Source organism: Somniosus microcephalus, chromosome 4, assembly GCF_052327205.1.
Source record: "Somniosus microcephalus isolate GS21.2 chromosome 4, FLI_Smic_1.0, whole genome shotgun sequence".
Taxonomy (NCBI): domain Eukaryota; kingdom Metazoa; phylum Chordata; class Chondrichthyes; order Squaliformes; family Somniosidae; genus Somniosus; species Somniosus microcephalus.
Window position 1 is genome coordinate 33,342,123 of NC_140990.1, and position 24,811 is coordinate 33,366,933.

Genomic DNA, 24,811 nt, shown 5'->3' on the forward strand with positions numbered 1-24,811 from the left:
CAGGCTTTTAAACCTAGTATGGCTTGCACATCCTTTGGCACCACGATTAATGCTAGCGTGTGCTCTCTGTCCTTGTGTGTTACTTTGACAATGCATCTTCCATTCACTGGTATATCAGTACCTGAGTATCCTGTCACTTTCACTTTTATTCCATGTATCTTTGGTCTGGGTCTAATTTTCTTAAAATCAGTCTCTGATATCACATTAACTTGTGCTCCAGTATCCAATTTAAATGGAATGTGTATGTCATTCACTTTTAGTGTCAACATCCAGTCTCTTTCTTCTTTTTTGTTTTCAGACACAACATCTACATAGAACTCCTCTATGTCGCTTTCATCTACTGTATGGACCTTGCTTTGTTGCACTTGGTTCTTGCAGCAACGGGCATAATGGTTGTTCTTGTTGCAACTATTGCATGTTTTACCATATGCTGGACACTTTCTTGGTGGATGCTGTGTACCGCATCGACTACATGTCTTTCGATTGTCCCTTTCATTTTCGTTCGCTGGCCACACCTCTTTTTTCACATTGGCGCTCTTTTTGTTAAACGGTTCATGTCCGTTCATTCTCACTGCATCCACGTTGCAGCTATTGTCACTGAACAGCTCCTTTGCCTGCAACTTCACAGTCTCTGTAGCCCTACACAGTGCTATGGCTTTTCCCAGGTCTAGATCTTGCTCTCTTAGCAGTCTTTCCCTTAGACCATTATCTGGAATACCACACACCAGTCTGTCTTTTATCAGCGAGTCTGTCAGTCCCCCAAATTCACATGATTTGCTTCTGTTTCTCAGTTCAGTCACATACTGATCAATAGTCTCACCCGTTTTCTGTACACATGTGAAAAATCTGTGCCTCTCAAACATCATGTTATGTTTAGGTATGCAGTAGGCCTCAAACTGTTCCATTATTTTATCTAGCTTCATTTTGTCTCCATCAGCAGCGAATGTGAAGTTATTATACACCTCCAGCGCTTCATCACCCACGACATGTAAGAACAGTGACGCTTTTATTTTATCACCTTTCTCGTCAGCTCCGATTGCTGATAAATACAACTCTAAACGTTGTTTGAACCTCCTCCAATTTTCAGCCACATTACCTGTCAACTGAAGCGTCACCGGTGGGTGTAAACCTTCCATTTTTTCACTTCGTTAGCTATTCTCCAATGGTAAGCAACGATGTTCTCTTTTGGCTTGCTAATTTGTGGAGAGCTGATTTAACTTCAGATTTTTTCTCTTCATCTCTTTCAATCACTTCTGACACCATGTATTGATTTCTTTGTGGGTTCAATGATGAGACATTTATGAAAGAGAATGACTTTTAATCTAAAGTCTGTTCAACTCTTTTATACAGCTTTTACAGGAGACACGATGCTAGTGATGCATCTAGAACGAAACTGAAACTAAACTAACTGCCTTGCTTCTCTCGGTCACATGCCCTCTGCTGGTCAGGCACAAGCAATCAATACATGCCAACATGCTATTAAGGCATCATAATCGAACAGGCAAATACCATCTCTATTTGCTGATATCATTACAGAGCCCTCTCGCTATGAAGGCCAACATACCATTTGCCTTTTTAACCGCCTGCTGCACCTGCATGCTTACCTTCAGCGACTGGTGCACAAGGACACCCAGGTCTCGTTGCACTTCCCCTTCTCCCAATCTATTGCCGTTCTGATAATAATCTGTCTTCTTGTTTTTGCCACCGAAGTGGATAACCTCGCATTTATCCACATTATATTGCATCTGCCATGCTTCTGCCCAATCACCCAACCTGTCCAAATCGTCCTGGATTTTCTCTGCATCCTCCTCGCAGCACACACGTCCACCCAGCTTTGTGTCGTCTGCAAACTTGGAGATATTACATCTAGTTCCCTCGTCTAGATCATTTATATATATTGTGAATAGCTGGGGTCCTAGCGCCGATCCCTGCGGTACCCCACTAGTCACTGCCTGCCACTCAGAAAAAGACCTGTTTATTCCAACTCTTTGCTTCCTGTCTGCCAACTAGTTCTCTATCCAAGACAGTACCTTACCCCCAATCCCATGTGCTTTAACATTGCACCCTAATCTCTTATGTGGGTCCTTATCGAAAGCCTTCTGAAAGTCCAAATACACCACATCCACTGGTTCTCCTTTATCTATTCTACCAGTTACATCCTCAAAAAATTCCAGTAGATTAGTCAAGCATGATTTACCTTTTGTAAATCCATGTTGACTTTGTCCGATCCTGTCGCTGTTTTCCAAGTGCTCTGCTGTTACATCTTTTATAATGGACTCTAGCATTTTCCCAACTACCGATGTCAGGCTTACATATAATTCCCCATTTTCTCTCTACCACCCTGTTTAAATAGTGGGGTTACATTAGCTATCCTCCAATCCATGGGAACTGTTCCAGAGTCTATAGAATTTTGGAAGATGACCAGCAATTCATCTACTATTTCTTGGGCCACTTCCTTGACTACCCTAGGATGTAGATTATCAGGCCCTGGTGATTTATCGGCCGTCAATTTCCCTTACACCATTTCCCTACAAATACTGATTTCTTTCAGTTCCTCCCTCTCATTAGACCTTATGTTCCCTGACATCTCTGGGAGGTTATTTGTGTCCTCCTTTGTGAAGACAGAGCCATAGTATGTATTTAATTGATCAAGCATTTCTTTGTTCCCCATTATAAATTCCCCTGATTCTGACTGCAAGGGAGCTACGCTTGACTTCACCGAAGATTTTCTCTTCACATATCTATAGAAGCTTTTACAGTCAGTTTTAATGTTTCCTGTAAGCTTACTCTCATACTCTATTTTCCCCTTCTTAATTAATCCCTTTGTCCTCCTTTGCTAAATCCTAAACTGCTCCCAATCCTCAGGTTTGCTGCTTTTTCTGACCAAATTATATGTCCCCTCCTTGGAGCTTATGCTATCCCTAATTTCCCTTGTTAGCCACGGTTGAGTCACCATTTTTGTTTTATTTTTATGCCAAACAGGGATGAAGAAATTCTGTAGTTCATCCATGCGATCTTTAAATGTTTGCCATTGCCTATCCACCGTCAACCCTTTAAGTACTGTTCCCCAATCCATCCTAGCCAACTCATGCCTCATACCATTGTAGTTTCCTTTATTTAAATTCAGGACCCTAGTCTCTGAGTCACTACTTCACTCTCCATTTTAATGAAAAATTCTATCATATTATGATCGCTCTTCCGCAAGGGGCCTCGCACAACAAGATTGCTAATTAATCCTTTCTCGTTACATAATACCCTGTCTAAGATGGCCTGATCTGTAGTTGGTTCCTCGACATATTGGTCCATGAAACCATCCCGTATACGCTCTAGGAATTCCTCCTCCACAGTATTGTTACTAATTTGGTTAGCCCAATCTCTATGTAGATTAAAGTCACCCATGATAACTGCTGTGCCCTTATTGCACGCATCTCTAATTTCCCATTTAATGCCATCCTCAACCTCAGCATTACTGTTTGGGGGTCTGTATACAACTCCCACTAACATTTTCTGCCCCTTGGTATTTCTCATTATCTCTGCCCATACAGATTCCACATCATCAAAGCTAATATCCTTCTTTACTTTTGTGTTAATCTCCCCTTTAAGCAGCAATGCTACCCCACCTCCTTTTCCTTTTTTCCTGTCCTTCCTGAATATTGAATGCCCCTGGATGTTGAATTCCCAGTCTTGGTCACCCTGGAGCCATGTCTCCGTAATCCCAATAATATCATATCTGTTTACATCTATTTGCGCAGCTAATTCATCCACCTTATTACGAATGCTCCTCGCATTAAGACACAAAGCCTTCAGGTTTGATTTTTTAACACTTTTAGTCCTTTTAGAATTCTTATTTACTGTGGCCATGTTTGATTTACACCCTTGATTTCTCTGCCTTCCACTTTTGCTTTTCTCCTTCCTGGCTTTTGTTTCTATCCTTGCTTCCCTTTCCTCTGTCTCCTTGCACAGGTTCCCAACCCCCTACCATTTTAGTTTAAACCTTCCCCAACAACACTAGCAAACACTCCCCCTAGGAGATTGGTTCCAGTCCTGCCCAGGTGCAAACCGTCCAGTTTGTACTGGTCCCACCTCCCCCAGAACCGGTTCCAATGTCCCAGGAATTTGAATCCCTCCCCCTTGCACCATTCCTCTAGCCACGTATTCATCTGAAATATCCTTCTATTTCTACTCTGGCTAGCATGTGGCACTGGTAGCAATCCTGAGATTACTACCTTTGAGGTCCTATTTTTAAATTTACCTCCTAACTCCCAATATTCAGCTTTTAGGACCGCATCCCGGTTTTTACCTATATCATTGGTACCTATATGCACCATGACAACTGGCTGTTCACCCTCCCCCTCCAGAATGCCCTGCAGCCACCCCGAGACATCCTTGACCCTTGCACCAGGGAGGCAACATACAATCCTGGAGTCTCGTTTGTGGCCGCAGAAACACCTATCTATTCCCCTTTCAATAGAACCCCCTTTCACTGTAGCTCTCCCACTCTTTCTCCTCCCGTCCTGTGCAGCAGAACCACCCATGGTGCCAGGAAGTTGGCTGCTGCTGCCTTCCCCCGATAAGTCATCCCCCTCAACAATATCCAAAGTGGTATATCTGTTTGAGAGGCTGATGGCCACAGGGGACCCCTGCACTACCTGCCTGCACCTACTAATCTGCCTGGCGGTCACCCATTCCCTTCCTGCCTGTGCAGCCTTTACCTGCGGTGTGACCAACTCCCTAAACGTGTTATCCACGACGTCCTCAGCATCGCGAATGCTCCAGTATGTATCCATTCGCAGCTCCAGCGCCGCAATGCGGTCTGTCAGTAGCTGCAGCTGGATACACTTCCCGCACACATGGTCGTCAGGGACACAGGAAGTGTCACATAGCGCAGGAGGAGCATGCCATGGGACCGAGCCGTGCTGCCATGACTTACCCTTTAATTAATTGAAACTAAATTAAATCAAATCAATACCACTAATTATACTACAATTAAATGATATACTCAAGGGCCCTTGTTTACTACCTCTCCCCACTACACAACAGAGACCCTAGAAACATTAAACCACAAAAATTAAGTTTGGAAAAAAGCAAGAAAGGGTGAAAGAGGAGTTGGGGTGAGGGGGTTTGGAGAATAGGGGTGAAAGAGGAGTTGGGGTGAGGGGGTTTAAGAGTAGGGGTGAAAGAGGAGTTGGGGTGAGGGGAGTTGGAGAGTAGGGGTGAAAGAGGAGTTGGGGTGAGGGGGGTTGGAGAGTAGGAGTGAAAGAGGAGTTGGGGTGAGGGGGTTTAAGAGTAGGGGTGAAAGAGGAGTTGGGGTGAGGGGAGTCTGAGAGTAGGGGTGAAAGAGGGGTTGGGGTGAGGGGGTTTAAGAGTAGGGGTGAAAGAGGAGTTGGGGTGAGGGGAGTTGGAGAGTAGGGGTGAAAGAGGAGTTGGGGTGAGGGGGGTTGGAGAGTAGGGGTGAAAGAGGAGTTGGGGTGAGGGGAGTTGGAGAGTAGGGGTGAAAGAGGAGTTGGGGTGAGGGGAGTTGGAGAGTAGGGGTGAAAGAGGAGTTGGGGTGAGGGGGGTTGGATTGGAAAGTAGGGGTGAAAGAGGAATTGGGGTGAGGGGGTTTGGAGAATAGGGTTGGAATAGGAGTTGGGGTGAGGGGAGTTGGACAGTAGGGGTGAAAGAGGAGTTGGGGTGAGGGAGTTGGAGAGTAGGGGTGAAAGAGGAGTTGGGGTGAGGGGGGTTGGAGAGTAGGGGTGAAAGAGGAGTTGGGGTGAGGGGGGTTGGAGAGTAGGGGTGAAAGAGGAGTTGGGGTGAGGGGGTTTAAGAGTAGGGGTGAAAGAGGATTTGGGGTGAGGGGGGTTGGAGAGTAGGGGTGAAAGAGTAGTTGGGTGAGGGGGTTGGAGAGTAGGGGTGAAAGAGTAGTTGGGGTGAGGGGTTGGAGAGTAGGGGTGAAAGAGTAGTTGGGTGAGGGGGTTGGAGAGTAGGGGTGAAAGAGGAATTGGGGTGAGGGGGTTGGAGAGTAGGGGTGAAAGAGGAGTTGGGGTGAGGGGAGTTGGAGAGTAGGGGTGAAAGAGGAGTTGGGGTGAGGGGGGTTGGAGAGTAGGGGTGAAAGAGGAGTTGGGGTGAGGGGAGTTGGAGAGTAGGGGTGAAAGAGGAGTTGGGGTGAGGGGAGTTGGAGAGTAGGGGTGAAAGAGGAGTTGGGGTGAGGGGGGTTGGATTGGAAAGTAGGGGTGAAAGAGGAATTGGGGTGAGGGGGTTTGGAGAATAGGGTTGGAATAGGAGTTGGGGTGAGGGGAGTTGGACAGTAGGGGTGAAAGAGGAGTTGGGGTGAGGGAGTTGGAGAGTAGGGGTGAAAGAGGAGTTGGGGTGAGGGGGGTTGGAGAGTAGGGGTGAAAGAGGAGTTGGGGTGAGGGGGGTTGGAGAGTAGGGGTGAAAGAGGAGTTGGGGTGAGGGGGTTTAAGAGTAGGGGTGAAAGAGGATTTGGGGTGAGGGGGGTTGGAGAGTAGGGGTGAAAGAGTAGTTGGGTGAGGGGGTTGGAGAGTAGGGGTGAAAGAGTAGTTGGGTGAGGGGGTTGGAGAGTAGGGGTGAAAGAGGAATTGGGGTGAGGGGGTTGGAGAGTAGGGGTGAAAGAGGAGTTGGGGTGAGGGGAGTTGGAGAGTAGGGGTGAAAGAGGAGTTGGGGTGAGGGGGGTTGGAGAGTAGGGGTGAAAGAGGAGTTGGGGTGAGGGGAGTTGGAGAGTAGGGGTGAAAGAGGAGTTGGGGTGAGGGGAGTTGGAGAGTAGGGGTGAAAGAGGAGTTGGGGTGAGGGGGGTTGGATTGGAAAGTAGGGGTGAAAGAGGAATTGGGGTGAGGGGGTTTGGAGAATAGGGTTGGAATAGGAGTTGGGGTGAGGGGAGTTGGACAGTAGGGGTGAAAGAGGAGTTGGGGTGAGGGAGTTGGAGAGTAGGGGTGAAAGAGGAGTTGGGGTGAGGGGGGTTGGAGAGTAGGGGTGAAAGAGGAGTTGGGGTGAGGGGGGTTGGAGAGTAGGGGTGAAAGAGGAGTTGGGGTGAGGGGGTTTAAGAGTAGGGGTGAAAGAGGATTTGGGGTGAGGGGGGTTGGAGAGTAGGGGTGAAAGAGTAGTTGGGTGAGGGGGTTGGAGAGTAGGGGTGAAAGAGTAGTTGGGGTGAGGGGTTGGAGAGTAGGGGTGAAAGAGTAGTTGGGTGAGGGGGTTGGAGAGTAGGGGTGAAAGAGGAATTGGGGTGAGGGGGTTGGAGAGTAGGGGTGAAAGAGGAGTTGGGGTGAGGGGTTGGAGAGTAGGGGTGAAAGAGGAATTGGGGTGAGGGGGTTTGGAGAATAGGGGTGAAAGAGGAGTTGGGGTGAGGGGTTGGAGAGTAGGGGTGAAAGAGGAGTTGGGGTGAGGGGGTTGGAGAGTGGGGGTGAAAGAGGAGTTGGGGTGAGGGGGTTGGAGAGTAGGGGTGAAAGAGGAGTTGGGGTGAGGGGGTTGGAGAGTGGGGGTGAAAGAGGAGTTGGGGTGAGGGGTTGGAGAGTAGGGGTGAAAGAGGAGTTGGGGTGAGGGGGTTGGAGAGTGGGGGTGAAAGAGGAGTTGGGTTGAGGGGTTGGAGAATAGGGGTGAAAGAGGAGTTGGGGTGAGGGGGTTGGAGAGTGGGGGTGAAAGAGGAGTTGGGGTGAGGGGTTTGGAGTGCAGGGGTGAAAGGTGAGCTTGGGGTGAAAGAGGAGCTTGGGGTGAGCATTAAGTCCCTCATGCCCCACTCTACCATTACCTTCAAGCCAGGGGCCAACCCTGGTTTAATAAGGAGTGTGCAAGACCTTGCCAGCGGAAGAGCATGCCAGGGGCAGCACCAGGCAAACCTAAAAATGAGGTGCCAACCTGGGAAATTGCAACAGAGGACTACATGAATGCTAAACAATGGAAGCAGCATGCTATAGACAGGGCTAAGCGATCCCACAATCAACGGATCAGATCAAAGCTCTTCAGTCTTGCCACATCCAGCCGTGAATGGTGGTGGACCATTAAACAACTAACGGGAGGAGTAGGCTCCATGAATATCCCCATCCTCAATGATGGTGGAGCCCAGCATGTGAGTGCAAAAGACAAGGCTGAAGCGTTTGCAACCATCTTCAGCCAGAAGTGCCGAGTGGATGGTCCATATCGGCCTACTCCCGAGCTCCCCACCATCACAGAAGCCAGTCTTCAGCCAATTCGATTCACTCCACGTGATATCAAGAAACGGCTGAGTGCACTGGATACAGCAAATGCTCTGGGCCCCGACAACATCCCGGCTATCGTGCTGAAGACTTGTGCTCCAGAACTAGCCACGCCTCTAGTCAAGCTGTTCCAGTACAGCTATAAAACTGGCATCTATCCGACAATATGAAAAACTGCCCAGGTATGTCCTGTCCATATAAACCAGAACAAATCCAATTCGGCCAATTACCACCCCATCAGTCTACTCTCAATCATCAGCAAAGTGATGGAAGGTGTCATCGACAGTGCTATTAACCGGGACTTACTCACCAATAACCTGCTCACTGATGCCCAGTTTCGGTTCTGCCAAGACCACTCAGCTCCTGACCTCATTACAGCCTTTGTCCAAACCTGGACAAAGGAGCTGAATTCCAGAGGTGAGGTGAAAGTGACTGCCTTTGACATCAAGGCAGCATTTGACCGAGTATGGCATCACAGAGCTCTAGTAAAACTGAAGTCAATGGGAATCGGGGGGTAAAACTCTCCACTGGCTGGAGTCATACCTAGCACAAAGGAAGATGGTTGTGATGGTTGAAGGTCAATCATCACAGCCACAGGACAGCACTGCAGGAGTTCCTCAAAGAAGTGTCCTCAGCCCAACCATCTTCAGCTGCTTCATCAATGAACTTCACTGCACAGTGTTCAGTGCCATTCACAACTTCTCAGATAATGAAGCAGTCCATGCCTGCATGCAACACGACCTGGATGACGTTCAGGCTTGGGCTGATAAGTGGCAGGTAACATTCACGCCATAGAAGTGCCAGGCAATGACTATCTCCAACAAGATAGAGTCTAACTAGCTCCCCTTGTCATTCAACGGCATTACCATTGCTGAATCCCCCACCACCCACAACCTGGGGGGTCACCATTTACCAAAAACTTAACTGGACCAGCCACACAAATACTGTGGCAACAAGAGCAGGTCGGAGGCTGGGTATTCTGCGGCGAGTGTCTCACCTCCTGACTCCCGAAAGCCTTTCTACCATCTACAAGGCACAGGAGTGTGATGGAATAATCTCCACTTGCCTGCATGATTGCAACTCCAACAACACTCAAGAAGCTTGACACCATCCAGGACAAAGCAGCCCACTTGATTGGCACCCCATCCACCACCTTAAACATTCACTCCCTCCACCATCAGTGTCCCGTGGCTGCAGTGTGTACCATCTACAAGATGTACTGTAGCAACTCGCCAAGGCTTCTTCAGCAGCACCTCCCAAACCCGCGGCCTCTTCCACCTTCAACCGTGGCTAACAAGGGAAATTAGGGATAGCATAAGATCCAAAGAGAGGACATATAAATTGGCCAGAAAAAGCAGTAAACCTGAGGATTGGGAGCAGTTTAGGATTCAACAAAGGAGGGCAAAGGTGTTAATGAAGAGGGGGACAATAGAGTATGAGAGTAAGCTTGTAGGGAACATAAAAACTGACTGTAAAAGCTTTTATAGATATGTGAAGAGAAAAAGATTGGTGAAGTCAAGCGTAGGTCCCTTGCAGTCAGAATCAGGGGAATTTATAATGGGGAACAAAGAAATGGCATACCAATTAAATATATACTTTGGTTCTGTCTTCACAAAGGAGGACACAAATAACCTCCCAGAGATGTCGGGGAACATAGGGTCTAATGAAAGGGAGGAACTGAAAGAAATCAGTATTTGTAGGGAAATGGTGTAAGGTAAATTGACAGGATTGAAGGCCAATAAATCCCCAGGGCCTGATAATCTACATCCTAGGATACTTAAGGAAGTGGCCCTAGAAATAGTAGATGCATTGCTGGTCATCTTCCAAAATTCTATAGACTCTGGAATAGTTCCCATGGATTGGAGGATAGCTAATGTTACCCCACTGTTCAAAAAAGGTGGTAGAGAGAAAACGGGGAATTATATGTAAGCCTGACATCGGTAGTGGGGAAAATGCTGGAGTCCATTATAAAAGATGTAATAGCAGAGCACTTGGAAAACAGTGACAGGATCGGACAAAGTCAACATGGATTTACAAAGGGTAAATCGTGCTTGACTAATCTACTGGAATTTTTTGAGGATGTAACTGGTAAAATAGATAAGGGAGAACCAGTGGATGTGGTGTATTTGGACTTTCAAAAGGCGTTCGATAAGATCCCGCATAAGAGATTAGCGTGTAAAGTTAAGGCACATGGGATTGGGGGCAAGGTATTGACTTGGATAGAGAACTGGTTGGCAGACAGAAAGCAAAGAGTTGGAATAAACGGGTCTTTTTCCGAGTGGCAGGCAGTGACTAGTGGGGTACCACAGGGATCGGTGCTAGGACCCCAGCTATTCACAATATATATTAATGATCTAGAGGAGGGAACGAGATGTAATATCTCCAAGTTTGCAGACGAAACAAAGCTGGGTGGGCGTGTGTGCTGTGAAGAGGATGCCGAGAAACTCCAGTATGATTTGGACAGGTTGGGTGATTGGGCAGAAGCATGGCAGATGCAATATAACGTGGATAAATGCGAGGTTATCCACTTTGGTGTCAAAAACAGGAAGGCAGATTATTATCTGAATGGCAATAGATTGGAAGAAGGGGAAGTGCAACGAGACCTGGGTGTCCTTGTGCACCAGTCGCTGAAGGTAAGCATGCAGGCGCAGCAGGCGGTTAAGAAGGCAAATGCTATGTTGGCCTTCGTAGCAAGAGGGTTTGAGTACAGGAACAAGGATGTCTTGCTGCAGTTGTACAGGGCCTTGGTGAAACCACATCTTGAGTATTGTGAGCAGTTTTGGTCGCCTTATCTGAGGAAGGATGTTCTTGCCATGGAGGGAGTGCAGTGAAGATTCACCAGGCTGATACCTGGGATGGCAGGAATGACGTATGAGGAGAGATTGGGTCGATTGGGCTTATACTCGCTGGAGTTTAGAAGAATGAGAGGGGATCTCATTGAAACTTATAAAATTCTTACAGGACTAGACAGACTAGATGCAGGAAGGATGTTCCCGATGGCGGGGGAGTCCAGAACCAGGGGTCACAGTCTAAGGATAAGGGGTAAGCCATTTAGGACAGAGATGAGGAGGAATTTCTTCACCCAGAGAGTGGTGAACCTGTGGAATTCTCTACCACAGAGGGCAGTGGAGGCCAATTCATTAAATATATTCAAGGAGTTAGATATATTTCTTAAGGCTAAAGGGATCAAGGGATATGGAGAGACGGCAGGGACAGGGTACTGAATTTGGATGATCAGCCATGATCCCATTGAATGGCAGAGCAGGCTCGAGGGGCTGAATGGCCGACTCCTGCTCCTATCTTCTATGTTTCTAGAAGGACAAGGGTAACAGGCGCATGGGAACAAGTTCCCCTCCAAGTCACAGAGCATCCTGACTTAGAAGTATACCACCGATCCTTCATTGTCACTGGGTCCCTCCCTAACAGCACTGTGGGAGTACCTTCACCACACAGACTGCAGTGGTTCAAGAAGGCAGCACCCCGCCACCTTCTCAAGGGCAATTAGGGATGGGCAATAAATGCTGGCCTTACCAGCGACACCCAGATCCCATGAATGAATTTTTAAAAGTTACACCAGACTGGGCGGGGCCTGAGGTACGAGTTGGTAACTGAAAACTGGTGGCCAGCTTACTACAACAACAACAACAACAACTTGTATTTATATGGCGCCTTTAACATAGTAAAACATCCCAAGGCGCTGCACAGGAGTATTTTAAGACAAAAAATTTGACACCGATCCACATAAAGATAAATTAGGGCAGGTGACCAAAAGCTTGGTCAAAGAGGTAGGTTTTAAGGAGCATCTTAAAGGAGGAAAGAGAGGTAGTGAGGTGGACAGGTTTAGGCAGGGAATTCCAGAGCTTAGGGCCTAGGAAACGAAAGGCACGGCCAACAAAGGCTGAGCGATTATAATCAGTGATCCTCACAGGGGCAGAATTAGAGGAGCACAGATATCTCAGGGGGTTGTGGGGCTGAAGGAGATTACAGAGGTAGGGAGGGGCGAGGCCATGGAGGGATTTGAAAACAAGGATGAGAATTTTGAAATTGAGGCGCCGCTTAACTGGGAGCCAATGCAGGTCAGCGAGCACATGGGTGATGGGCAAACGGGACTTGGAGCGAGTTAGGACATGGGCAGCCGAGTTTCGGGTGACCTCAAGTTTAGGTAGGGTGGAATGTGGGAGGCCAGCCAGGAGTTCATTGGAATAGTCAAGTCTAGAGGTAACAAAGACATGGATGAGGGTTTCAGCAGCGGATGAGCTGAGGCAAGGGCAGAGACGGGCGATGTTACAGAGGTGGAAGTAGGCAGTCTTTGTTATGCTGCGGATATGTGGTCAGAAGCTCATTTCAGGGTCGCACGATGGCGGAGCGACCGGGCTCTTTTTTAAATTAATTTTGTCTATTGCCCCTCCAGCCTCAATCTCGGTGGGATGATAAAAAATGTTCTTTGCACCAATTGCAGCTGACAATGGCGTGGTGTTTACCCAGAGCCCCCCACGCGGCAGCATGTGCCCTATCAATGACTACAGGAGCCCAGTGCGCAGGCGCAGGACCGGGCAGTGCTCTGAGCATGCGCAGTGCGAGTGGTCGAGATGGAGTGAAGCGGAAGACACGGTTCCGGGAGGCGGGAGGAGATTGTGGGCTCGGGGAGGAAGTGGACCTGCGGCTGGGCTGGGAAGCTTCATAAACATCCGGTGTAGGCCTCAGGCCCTGAATAAGAGCCCACAGGCCCCGTGTTTGTCCCGTGGTGACAGGCCCGGCCGCCTGGGTCAGCGGGGTCACTGGCTGCCATCTTGGGCGGGGTCACGAGCCGCCATCTTGGACAGGGCGGGGTCACGGCGCATGCGTGGCCATCTTGGCCAGGAACAGTGAGTGGGAGGGGCTTCAGGGTCCCAGTGACCAGGAGAGACAATCATTGACTCATTGATTTTATTCTCACTCTGCACACAGCGGGTGGAGAACTGAACCCAACCAGAACAGAGGGAGGGAGAAAACTGGGAGTGGAGGAAAGAAATGTTGGAGATGGTGCGATGGGATTGGATTTCAGCACAGGGAGGAGGGAGAGTGTGTGGGACGGGGATTTACAGCTTTTGGGGAACAAGAGAGGAAAGAATGTTCCATAGAAACTAGAATTGTCTGTTCTGAATTTCTATCCTGTACTTACAGTGATGACTTTTGCAAACTCCTTTTACAGGCTGTTAGAAGGGGAGGATTTACATACAGGAAACTCAAACCAAACATCACATCAAGCTCTGACAGGGTCAGTTGATTCATCAGGACCTGAATATCATCGGCCTTTCAATGTGGAAGGAGAAATTTCTGTCTGTTCTGTCTGTGGGAAAAGATTTCAAACATCAGTGTGACTGGAAATGCACCAAGACACACACACCCGAGTAAGAGTGTTCCAGTGCACTGACTGTGGAAAGAGCTTTAATCAGTTACACAGCCTGAAAAAACATCGCACCATTCACAGTGGGGAGAAACCATACATGTGTTCTGTGTGTGGACGAGGTTTCAACTGATCATCCAACCTGGAGACACACAAGGACACCTGCACCACGTACAAACCGTGGAAATGTGGGGACTGTGGGAAGGGATTCAATTACCCACCCCAACTGGAAATTCATCAACGCAGTCACATGGGGGAGCGGCTGTTCACCTGCTCCTTGTGTGGGAAGAGATTCACTCAGACATCCCACCTGCTGACACACCAGCGAGTTCACACTGGAGAGAGGCCATTCACCTGCTCAGTGTGTGGGAATGGATTCACTCAGTCATCTCACCTGCTGACACACCAGCGAGTTCACACTGGGGAGAGGCCGTTCACCTGCTCAGTGTGTGGGAATGGATTCACTCAGTCATCTCACCTGCTGACACACCAGCGAGTTCACACTGGGGAGAGGCCGTTTACCTGCTCCGCGTGTGGGAAGGGATTCACTCGTTCATCCGGCCTTCGGACACACAAGCGAGTTCACACTGGGGAGAGGCCGTTCACCTGCTCCGTGGGTGGGAAGGAATTCAGTTGATCATTCAACCTGCTGACACACCAGCGAGTTCACAAGTGACTGCAGGGATTGGATTCTGCTGTTATTGCTGCTGTTAATCACATCCAGGACTGAACCATGTTCATTCTGACAGTTGGGGTTTGTTTCTGCTGATGTTAATAACCCCTATAACTGGCTGGAATTTAATATTCTGGATATATAGCTGATTGACTTGTCGGGGCTGCAGTGTTCGTTTAAGAACCGCTGTCTGATCTTTCCCCTTAATTTCTGATGAAAGTCCCTGAATTATTTTAAAATAAAATTATGAACTTTTACATCAATTCTAAATTGATCTTTGATACAAAATCTACAATTCAGTGTCTGAAAGGTTCCACTGATTAACATCTCCAATTAGAAAGTGCTGATTAATCCTCGCTGACAATTCTTACTGACTTGCACATTACACACAGTGGCACCTCCATTATCCACCAGAAAGAAGGGGAATGGGAATTGGTGGAGAATCGAGAGCCCCAAATGTTGCCCCTCCCGTCTGGTACAGCAATCCCCTCGGCACGGGAATGGAGACAAGTCCAGTTATAGTGACGAGATGAGTTAAAGGTATTTACTCAGACGGGCGGAAGGTGGGAAGTGGTGTTCCACGGGGATCGGTGCTGGGACCACTGTTGTTCACCATTTACATGAATGATTTGGACTCGGGAATCAGAGGTACAATTTCAAAATTTGCAGATGACACTAAATTGGGGGGTGTAGTTAATACTGAGGAAGACTGAGATAACATCCTTGTAGAATTATTCAGTTGTGTTCAGTAAATAGCAGCATCTTTTAATTTGCTTTGACTGATCACATCACTATATAGTTATGTGAAAAACAGAAATCATTAACAGCTCCCAATTTCAGAATTGTTAGATTCAAACTCAACTTCTTCCAAGTACAATCTAACATTTCAAAAATTGTAATGGATGTAGGTGAGATATTAGGACTGTTGTCTAACACAATCCAAACACAGTGACACACAGACAGATGGGCAGGTGTAGCTTCACAGCGAATCCTTTCAAGCCTCACTAAAAAGTGGCAGACTGGCACTCCATTGTTCACTGATGGAGTTGTGATCTTTGTAAATTAAGAAAGGAAATGCATGGAAATGTGTCAAAAAGTTGATTAACAGAGTGGGGCATCATCTCCCTTTGATTTCTATTTCTGACACCAGGCAACAGAAAAAGGTCATTACAACACGACATAAACAGACTCTTCAGGTGTGAGACATCAGACTTCAGAACAACACGTCTGCCAGCTCTGGCCACAAACCTCAGTACAGTCAACCTTTCAGCAGCTGCAGCCCTGATTAAATAACTAGTAGTTTAACATGTCTAGTAGAGCTTTTTGTATCAGAATAGAAGAAATGTATTTGTGACACACACACAATTAATAATTAAATCACAATGTGATTGTGAGGATCGATTATCGCCTCTTGATACCTTCCGTGCCCACCATTCGAGGAAGGTATCAAGTGAACCGGTGGACACCGCCTGCTCCCTCTCCAGGGCCACCCGGGCAGGGACAAGACCACGGGAGAGAGGCAGCCAGAGTGACCCCCCATAGGCCCCGTCCATCCTGGGCCTACAAATTGCTGTTTTCACCAGGCCCAAGAGCAGGTCCAGGAGAAGATCCTCCGACTTACCCACCCCGCTCCGCACCGGGCGGTCAAAGATTAGGAGCGTGGGGCTAAAGTGTAACCAAGAGTTGAGGAGCAGCCCCTTCAGGTAACTATACAGGGGCTGCAACCTCTCACACTGAATATATACACGGCCCATGGACTCCTCTAGGCCGCAAAAACCACATCTGGCCTTGGAGCTTAAAAACTGCACATGACAGCTCCCTGTAACAGTCTCCACCCCAGATCCCCAATGGTGCAGGGAAGGACCCCCGCGTAGAGAGCCCTCCATTGGGGAACCTCGCCTCCGCCGGACGGCAAAATGACCCACCCGTCTGATTGAGATTGGGCAATAAACAAAATTAATAAATGATACAGAAACCCGAGTCCCCGGGTCCTCAGCCCTGGTGTGAAGTGCGCTGGCCACCACTTTTCCGTTACTGACTCGCACCTCAGGCCCCGCCCAGTCTGGTTTAATTACTAACTGATTTCTAACTCGGGTTCAGGCCTGTCATTCCGGCAGAAACTTATGAGGCCTCATTTTTTTGTGTGACCTACCCGAGAGGCTTTAATAAACTGGCAATAAGATTTTTATTTTAAAAGGAGGAAAGAGGTGAAAAACTCCACTAGCAATGCCTCAAAACTCACAGAGAAATCCACTTCATCAGCGCCCCTGCCACAGGACTCAATATCCACCCCCTCCACCACTGGTGCACTGTGTCTGCAGTATGTACGGTCTACAAGATGACCACGGTCAGGCTGTGTGGAGTCAAAGGTCAGGCAGCAGAATGGATGGAAAGATCGCAACAAACTTCCCTTAACTCCAACCCTCTGATTTCTGTTTTGTAGCCAGCTTTCCATCCATTCTGCTGCCTGGTCCTTCACTCCACACGGCCTGACCTGGGTCATCTTGTCGATCTTACAGACTGTTTATGGATAGCAAGCTGGTTACAAAACAGGAAACAGAGAGTAGGGGTTGGGAGTAGCTACTCAGACTGACAAAAGGTGGGAAGTGGTGTTCCACAGGGATCGATGCTGGGATCACTGCTGTTCACCATTTACAGAAACTATTTGGACTCGGGAATCACAAGTGCAATTTTAAAGTTTGTCGATGACACCAAATTGGGAGGTAGAGTTAATACTGAGGAAGACAAAATGCAAGAAGACATTAATAAATTTCAGAATGGGCGTGTAATTGGCAAATGAATTTCACTATAGATCAGTGTGAGGTGGTGTGTTTTGGTGGAAAGAATAAGGAGGCCACACACTACAGGAAGCTCTCTTTTTACTGGCACCTAAATAACCGGAAATCTCTCTTAACCGGCAAAATTCAGGAGTAGGTTTAGCTAAGTTTTACTTCGTAACCGGGGTTCCTGGAGCTCTGGCTGTGTAACCGGTGTTCCTGTATCTGAAATTCACTGGTTGCGCCCCAAGAGGGAGGGGAGCGCTTCCAGTAGCACCCCGCCTCCTGCCTGGGGCGCTACCACTGAATTTAATGCGCAGGGGTGCTAACTTTTTCGGGGCTAAAATTAGCCCCGGCGACGTTAGCGACCCAAAGGGGGCGCCACTGAATTTTTCCCCCTAAGAGTCTAAATGGGCTGGAGGAGCAGAGGGATCCAGGGATACAGATACACAAATCACCAAAAGTAGCGACACAGATTAATAAGGCCATTAAACGAAAAGCACTGGGGTACATTCCTAAAGGAGCCTCCTGTTCCGTGCCTAGGAGCTCTGAACCATGGCAGAGAGCGGCTGGGACACGTTTCTCACACGCCTCGAGATTAACCCACATGGAGCCTTTGCTGTCAGTGAAGAGAGACGAGAAAGACCAAAGTGCCGTTTGCCGCTCTCAGTGTGGCCCTGAAGGACTGTGTCCAGGCTGAAGTTCTGTTCCCACCGTACGATCCTCCCCCAGATTGTCCTTTCTGATCTCCAGCCAGGTGATGCTAAACACTCAGGTGGGAAAGACAATAATTTACAACAATGTGTTTAAATAAAAGCTGATTTATTTGACATATATCCAGATTATTAAACTCCAGCCCAGTTATAGGGGTTATTAACATCAGCAGAAACAAACCCCAACTGTCAGAATGAACATGGTTCAGTCCTGGATGTGATTAACAGCAGCAACAACAGCAGAATCCAACCCTTGCAGTCACTTGTGAACTCGCTGGTGTGTCCGCAGGTTGGATGACTGAGTGAATCCCTTCCCACATACAGAGCAGGTGAACGGTCTCTCTCCAGTGTGAGTGCGCTGGTGTATCAGCAGGTTGGATGACTGAGTGAATCTCTTCCCACACTCAGAGCAGGTGAACGGTCTCTCCCCAGTGTGAGTGCGCTGGTGTGTCAGCAGGGTGGATGAACGAGTGAATCCCTTCCCACACACGGAGCAGGTGAATGGCCTCTCCCCAGTGTGAGTGCGCTGGTGTACAGTGAGGTGAGATGACCGCCTGAACCCAGTCCCGCAGTGAGAGCACCTGAACGGTCTCTCATCAGTGTGAACACGTTGATGGCACATCAGTTCCCCGGAACTTTTATAGCACTTCCCACAGTCCGAGCATTTAAAAGGTCTCTCATCAGTGTGAACTCGCCGGTGCTTCAGCAGATTGGATGACTGAGCGAATCCCTTCCCACATACGGAGCAGGTGAACGACTTCTCCCCAGTGTGAACTCGCTGGTGTGTCAGCAGGTCGGATGACTGAGTGAATCCCTTCCCACACACAGAGCAGGTGAATGGCCTCTCCCCGGTGTGAACATGCTGGTGTCTCAGTAGGTGGGATGAATTAGTGAATCCCTTCCCACACTCAGAGCAGGTGAACGGCCTCTCCCCGGTGTGACTGTGCTTGTGTTTCGCCAGGCCAGAGGATCGGCTGAAGCCTCGTCCACACACAGAACACGTGTACGGTTTCTCCCCACTATGAACGGTGATTTTTGCTTCCATGTTCAGAGGCCGGTGATATTCAGATCCGATGAGTCGAGTGACTCTGTCAGATCTTGATGTGATGTTTGGTTTGAGCTTACAGTCTGTAAATCCTCCCCTTCTAATGCCCTGTAAAATGAATTTAAAACAGGAAGCGTGAGAGAGAACCCACAAGAAAACAAAGGCAGGTTGTGAAATTGAGCTCAATGAATCTGGTCATTTGTGGGGTCGGCACTAGAAAAAAGTGACCATGAAAGCTGCCGGATTGTCATAAAAACTCAACTGTTTCACTAATGTCCCTCAGGGAAGGGAATCCACCACCTGGTCTGGGCCTACACACGACTCTGGCCTCTATGGGAGGAGAGAGAGAGAGAGGTGGGAGGGGGACGGGGCGAAGGAAAGGAACTTTATACATCTGCAACTCGACCAGAACTTTGACAGAACCTCCAAAACCCGCAACCTCCACCACCTAGAAGGACAAGGGCAGCTGTTGCATGGGAGCACCATCATCTCCAAGTTCCCCTCCAAGTCACACACCATCCTGACTTAGACATATTCATCATTGCTGGGTCAAAATCCTGGAACTCCTTACCAAAAAACATTGTGGGAGTACCTTCACCACACGGACTACAGCGGTTCAAGAAGAAGGCTCACCACCACCTTCTCAACGGGCAACTGGGGATTGGCCACATTTGCTGCTCTTGCGAGTGACGCACACATCCCAAGAAAGAATTTTAAAAATCTGTAGATGTACACTGGATTAAAAGCCTCTTCAGAAATACTTGTTCCTAAAACAATACTCTTTTACATTGTAGGGACAGTGTCTGTTTAACAACCTAATCTCCCCCAGAATCCACCTCCCTTGACAGTCCCACATTGGAAATTGTTGGGTCCTCCTGGGCTCAGAAGTACTGGGGGTTAAGCCCAGCAGCTTCTCCTCCATCTCCATTCCAGCTCAAACTGAAGCAACAAAAAGACCTACACAGGCGGCCAGGGACCTACCTTCCGTCAGCCTGCAATAAAACTCTTCCCGACAGCCACTGACGAATGGCGGCCGCAGCACCCACAATTCCCCGTGCCCCAGAAACCGCTCTATCCAACGCGCTGATTTCCCCGCTGAGAGTGCGCATGCTCCCCGGGGCTGCGGGCCATTCTGGGAGCCTGGCTCCTGTCCTTTGTCCAGAGTCGGACTTGGTGGAACCGGCTGAAGAAACCGGGAAGTGGTGGCTCGGATGGGGGAGGCGCTGCACCCTGGATTTCCTGGTGCCGGGGCCCTGGCCGCACATCTGCCGGGCCCGGCCGCTCTGATTCTGATTGAGTTTTTGATGAGATAACAGAGAGGGTTGATGAGGGCAATGTGGTTAACGTGGTGCACCTGGATTTCCAAAAGGCACTCGACAAGTGCCACATAACAGGCTTGCCAACAAAGTTGAAGCCCATGGAATAAAAGGGACAGTGGCAGCATGGATACGAAATTGGCTCAGTGACAGAAAACAGAGAATAGTGGTGAACGGTTGTGTTTCGGACTGGAGGAAGGTACACAGTGGTGTTCCCCAGGGGTCGGTACTAGGACCACTGCTTTTCTTGATATGTATTCATGACTTAGACTTGGGTGTACAGGACACAATTTCAAAATTTGCAGATGACACAAAATTTGGAAGTATAGTGAACAGTGAGGAGGATAGTGATAGGCTTCAAGAGGACATAGACAGGCTGGTGGAATGGGCGGACACATGGGAGATGAAATTTAACGCAGAAAAGTGCGAAGTGGTACATTTTGGTAGGAAGAACGAGGATAGGCAATATAAACTAAAGGGTACAATTCTAAAGGGGGTGCATGAACAGAGACCTGGGGGTATGTGTGCACAAATCATTGAAGGTGGCAGGGCAGATTGAGAAAGGGTTAAAAAAGCATACGGGATCCTGGGCTTAATAAATAGAGGCATAGAGTCCAAAAGCAAGGAAGTTATGATGAACCTTTATAAAACACTGGTTCGGCCCCAACTGGAGTATTGTGTCCAATTCTGGGCACCGCACTTTAGGAAGGATGTGAAGGCCTATGAAATGGTGCAGAAAAGATTTACAAGAATGGTTCCAGGGATGAGGGACTTCAGTTACGTCGATAGACTGGAGAAGCTGGGGTTGTCCTCCTTAGAGCAGAGAAGGTTGGGAGGAGATTTGATGGAGGTGTTCAAAATCATGAGGGGTCTGGACAGAGTAGATAGAGAGAAACTGTTCCCATTGGCGGAAGGGTCGAGAACCAGAGGGCACAGATTTAACGTGATTGGCAGAGGAACCAAAGGTGACATGAGGAAAAACTTTTTTATGCAGCAAGTGGTTTGGATCTGGAAGGCACCGCCTGAAAGGGTGGTGGAGGCAGATTCAATCACATAGAAACATAGAAGATAGGAGCAGGAGTAGGCCATTTGGCCCCTCGAGCCTGCTCCGCCATTCAATGCAATCATGGCTGATCATCCAAATTCAGTACCCTGTCCCTGCCTTCTCCCCATATCCCTTGATCCCTTTAGCCTTAAGAAATATATATAACTCTTTCTTGAATATATTTAATGAATTGGCCTCCACTGCCTTCTGTGGTAGAGAATTCCACAGGTTCACCACTCTCTGGGTGAAGAAATTCCTCCTCATCTCTGTCCTAAATGGCTTACCCCTTATCCTTAGACTGTGACCCCTGGTTCTGGACTCCCCGGCTATCGGGAACATCCTTCCTGCATCTAGTCTGTCTAGTCCTGTTAGAATTTTATAAGTTTCAATGAGATCCCCTCTCATTCTTCTAAACTCCAGCAAGTATAAGCCCAATCGACCCAATCACTCCTCATACGTCATTCCTGCCATCCCAGGTATCAGCCTGGTGAATCTTCGCTGCACTCCCTCCATGGCAAGAACATCCTTCCTCAGGTAAGGCGACCAAAACTGCACACAATACTCAAGGTGTGGTCTCACCAAGGCCCTGTACAACGACAGCAAGACATCCTTGTTCCTGTACTCAAACCCTCTCATAGAAACATAGAAACATAGAAGATAGGAGCAGGAGTAGGCCATTCGGCCCTTCGAGCCTGCTCTGCCATTCAATGAGATCATGGCTGATCATCCAAATTCAGTACCCTGGCCCTGCCTTCTCCCCATATCCCTTGATCCCTTTAGCCTTAAGAAATATATCCAACTCCTTTTTGAATATATTTAATGAACTGGCCTCCACCGCCCTCTGTGGCAGAGAATTCCACAGGTTCACCACTCTCTGGGTGAAGAAATTCCTCCTCATTTCAGTCCTAAATGGCTTACCCCTCATCCTTAGACTATGACCCCTGGTTTTGGACTCCCCGGCCATCACAAACATCCTTTCTGCATCTAGTCTGTCCAGGCCGGACAGAATTTTATAGGTTTCGATGAGATCCCCTCTCAATCTTCTAAACTCCAGTGAGTATAAGCCCAATCGACACAATCTCTCCTCATACGTCATTCCTGCCATCCCAGGTATCAGCCTGGTGAATCTTCGCTGTACTCCTTACATGGCAAGAACGTCCTTCCTCAGGTAAGACGACCAAAACTGCACACAATACTCAAGGTGCGGTCTCACCAAGGCCCTGTACAGCTGTAGCAAGACATCCTTGTTCCTGTACTTGAACCCTCTTGCTACGAAGGCCAACATACCATTTGCCTTCTTAACCGCCTGCTGCACCTGCATGCTTACCTTCAGCGACTGGTGCACAAGAACACCCAGGTCTCTTTGCACTTCCCCTTCTCCCAATCTATTGCCATTCAAATAATAATCTGCCTTCCTGTTTTTGCCACCAAAGTGGATAACCTCACATTTATCCACATATTAGTGCATTTGCCATGTTTCTGCCCAATCACCCAATCTGTCCAATTCGTATTGGAGTTTCTCGACATCCTCCTCACAGCTTACCCTCCCACCCAGCTTTGTGTCGTCTGCAAATTTGGAGATATTACATCCAATTCCCTCGTCCAGATCATTAATATATATTGTGAACAGCTGGGGTCCTAGGACCGATCCTTGCGGTACCCCACTAGTCACTGCCTGCCACTCGGAAAACGACCCGTTTATTCCAACTCTCTGCCTTCTGTCCGCCAACCAGTTCTCTATCCAAGTCAATACCTTGCCCCCAATCCCATGTGCCTTAATTTTGCACGCTAATCTCTTATGTGGGACCTTATCGAAAGCCTTCTGAAAGTCCAAATACACCACATGCACTGGTTCTCCCTTATCTATTTTACCAGTTACATTCTCAAAAAATTCCAGTCGATTAGTCAAGCATGATTTACTTTTTGTAAATCCATGTTGACTTTGTCCGATCCTGTCACTGCTTACCAAGTGCTCTGCTATTACATTTTTTATAATAGATTCTAGCATTTTCCCCACTACCGATGTCAGGCTTACCGGTCTATAATTCCCCGCTTTTTCTCCACCACCTTTTTTGAATAGTGGGGTAACATTAGCTATCCTCCAATCCATGGGTACTGTTCCAGAGTCTATCGAGTTCTGGAAGATGACCAGCAATGCATCTACTATTTCTAGGGCCACTTCCTTAAGTACCCTGGGATGTAGATTATCAGGCCCTGGGGATTTATCGGCCTTCAGTCCCATCAATTCTCCCAACACCATTTCCCTACAAATACTGATTTCTTTCAGTTCCACCCTTTCATCAGGCCCTATGTTCCCCGGCATCTCTGGGAGGTTATTTGTGTCCTCCTTTGTGAAGACAGAACCAAAGTATGAATTTAGTTGGTCTGCCATTTCTTTGTTTCCCATTATAAATTCCCCTGATTCTGACTGCAAGGGACCTACGCTTGACTTCACCAATCTTTTTCTCTTCACATATCTATAAAAGCTTTTACAGTCAGTTTTTATTTTCCCTGATAGCTTACTCTCATATTCTATTTTCCCTTTCTTAATTAATCCCTTTGTCCTCCTTTGTTGAATCCTAAACTGCTCCCAATCCTTAGGATTATTGCTTTTTCTGGCCAATTTACATGTCGTCTCCTTGGATCTTATGCTATCCCTAATTTCCCTTGTTAGCCACGGTTGAGTCACCTTTTTTGTTTTATTTTTATGCCAAACTGGGATGAACAAATTTTGCAGCTCATCCATTCGAACTTTGAATGTTTGCCATTGCCTATCCACTGTCAACCCTTTGAGTGCCATTCCCCAATCAATCCTACCCAACTCGCTCCTCAGACCATCGTAGTTTCCTTTATTTAAATTGAGGACCCTCGTCTCTGAGTCAACTACTTCATTCTCCATCTTAATGAAGAATTCGATCATATTATGATCGGTCCGACCCAAGGGGCCTCATACAACAAGATTGCTAATTAATCTTTTCTCGTTACATAATACCCAGTCTAAGATGGCCTGATCTCTGGTTGGTTCCTCGACATATTGGTCCAGGAAACCATCCCGTAAACACTCCAGGAATTCCTCCTCCACAGTATTGTTACTAATTTGGTTGGCCCAATCTATATTTACACCTGAACCAGAGGGGGACCAATATCCTTGCGGGGAGGTTTGCTAGCACTGTTGGGGGGGGGTTTAAACTAACTTGGCAGGGGGATGGGATACAGAGTGGAGCTATAGTAGGGGGTGATTTACAGCCAAATACGGAGGAAAAAACAAGTCAGCTGGGAAGGCAGAGCAAATATGTGAAGGCAAAAGGGAATATGGCAAGGCTGGAAGGCATTTATTTTAATGCAAGGAGTCTGGCAAATAAGGTGGATGAACTGAAGTTGTTGTTGAACACATGGGAGTACGATATTGTTGCTATCACGGAGGCATGGTTGAGGGAGGGTCAGGACTGGCAGCTCAATATTCCGGGGTATAGAATCTTCAGGCGAGACAGAGGGGGGTGTAAAAGGGGCGGGGGTGTTGCAATATTAATTAAGGAGTCAATTACTGCTGTAAGGAGGGATGATATATTAGCGGGTTCCTCTAATGAGGCCATATGGGTAGAACTTAAAAACAAAAAGGGGGCAAGCACTTTGCTGGGAGTGTACTATAGGCCCCCAAACAGTCAGGGGG